This window comes from Tasmannia lanceolata, unplaced genomic scaffold, assembly GCF_043159265.1.
Source record: "Tasmannia lanceolata isolate RefF3 unplaced genomic scaffold, GAP_Taslan_0.1 ptg000284l, whole genome shotgun sequence".
Taxonomy (NCBI): Eukaryota; Viridiplantae; Streptophyta; class Magnoliopsida; order Canellales; family Winteraceae; genus Tasmannia; species Tasmannia lanceolata.
In genome coordinates, this window is record NW_027518959.1 from 355,001 (window position 1) to 357,500 (window position 2,500).

A 2,500-nucleotide genomic window follows, 5' to 3' on the forward strand; every position below is an offset into this window, starting at 1 on the left:
CTACCGGGGCATACCGACCCCTATTGGGGCACACGTGTGCATATCGGGGCATACCGGGCCTATCGGGGCACACGCGTACATACCGGGGCATACCGAGCCCTACTGGGGCACACGTGCGCATATCGGGGCGTACCAAGCCTATCGGGGCATACGCATGTATCCCAAGGCATACCGAGTCAATCCGGGCATACGCGTTCATACCGGGGCGTAACGGGCCTATCGGGGCATACTTGGGCATATCCGGGCAAAAAATGCCCAAAACTTGCGCAACCTTGGCAACCGTGGTCCATTCCTCTCTATATGCCTAGCCTTGCCAACCGTGGTCCATTCCTCACTATATGCCATGGCCTTGTGCCCATGGTCTTCCCAAGACAGCGTCCAAGGCCCCCGGAAGGCCAAGGGAGCCCAACCCAGCAATGCCCTGCTATGGCAAGCCAAGGCCAAGCATTCCGGTGCCTATCCGGGCAAAAATGCAATTCCTCTCTATATGCCTAGCCTTGGCAACCGTGGTCCATTCCCCACCATATGCCATGGCCTTGTGCCCATGGTCTTCCCAAGACAGTGTCCAAGGCGCCCGGAAGGCCAAGGGAGCCCAACCCAGCAATGCCCTGCTTTGGCAAGCCAAGGCCAAGCATTCCGGTGCCTAACCTTGGCAACCGTGGTCCTTTCCTCACCATATGCCATGGCCTTGTGCCCATGGTCTTCGCAAGACATCGTCCAAGGCGCCCAAAAGGCCAAGGGAGCCCAACCCAGCAATGCCTTGCTAGGACAAGCCAAGGCCAAGCATTCCGGTGCCTATCCGGGCAAAAACGCCCAAAGCATGCCCATTCCTTAGCCTATCCAGGCAAAAACGCCCAAAATCTGCACATTCTAGTGCCTATCCGGGCAAAAACGCCCACCAGCATGCCACCCTCCTATAGGGTTTGCGCAACCAACCAGCCTAACCACCAGTGGCAACCAAAGGTGCTGTTAGCGACGACTTCTGAAGACGCAACGAGACGCGACGTGTTTGCGCCCAGACGCGACGAGACGATGCGGGATCTGCGCCCAAGAATGCCTAGACCCGTCGACTTGATGCGGGATCAGCTCGCCCAAGCATGCCTAGTGTGCAAGGCCTGTGTGCAAGGCTAGTGTCCAAGGCTAGTGTGCAAGGCTCATGTGGAACGCTAGTGCGCAAGGCTAGTGCCCAAGGCTTGTGTGCCAGGCCCGTGTGCAAGGCTAGTGTCCAGGGCTTGTGTGCATTGCTTGAGTGCAAGGCTTGTGTGCATTGCTCGAGTGCATGGCTTGTGTGCAAGGGTTGTGCGCAAGGCTAGTGTGCGGGGCTTGTGCGCATGGCTAATGTGCACGGCTTGTGTGCATGGCTACCGTGCAAGGCTAGTTTGCATGGCTAGGGTGCAAGGCTCGCATGCGAGGCTAGTGTGCAAGGCTGCGTGCAAGGGAAGCGTGCAGGGCGAGTGTGCGAGGCCACTGTGCACGGCGCCAGCACTAGCGAGCCATCATCCGCGTTGCCATGGCTCGCTTGGCCTTGGCTTGCCAGGCCCCGACACGAGCAATCGCGCATTTTCTTTGCAACCGACCATCAATGCCGCCCAACGGGGCCAGCACGAGCAGTCATCCGCGGTCCCCTGGCCCTGCGCACGTTTGTCTTTGAAACCGAGCATCAATGCCACAGAAAGTGCCGGGGCGCCAGCTGGAGCCATCATCCGACGTGCCATGGCTCGCTTGGCCTTGGCTTGCCGGGCCCCGACACGAGCAATCGCGCATTTTCTTTGCAACCGACCATCAATGCCGCCCAACGGGGCCAGCACGAGCAGTCATCCGCGGTCCCCTGGCACTGCGCACGTTTGTCTTTGAAACCGAGCATCAATGCCACAGAAAGTGCCGGGGCGCCAGCTGGAGCCATCATCCGACGTGCCATGGCTCTGGTCCCATGGTCTTCGCAACCGAGCATTCGTGAGACCCGCGGGGCCAGGACACCAACCCTTCCGACACGAGCATTCGCGCATGTTCTTTGGCCACACAACGGCGCCAGCACGAGCAAAATCATCCGCGGTGCGGTGGCCTTGCACGGCCTTTTGTCTTTGGAACCAACCATCAGTGCCACGGGAAGTGCCGGAGTCCCGGCATCCGCGGTGCCAAGTCATTGCGCCCTTGGTCTCTGCAGCGGGGCATGCCGGGCACTCCCAACCATTGCAAGCAAGCAAGCAAGCAAGAAAGAAAGTAAGTAAGTAAGTAAGTATTACATATAGGGGCGGGACATGCGGGGAGATCTGCGAAACGTGCATTACGGGGCACACGCGTACCTACCGGGGCATACCGACCCCTATTGGGGCACACGTGTGCATATCGGGGCATACCGGGCCTATCAGGGCATACCGGGCCTATCGGGGCACACGCGTACATACCGGGGCATACCGAGCCCTACTGGGGCACACGTGCGCATATCGGGGCGTACCAAGCCTATCGGGGCATACGCATGTATCCCAAGGCATACCGAGTC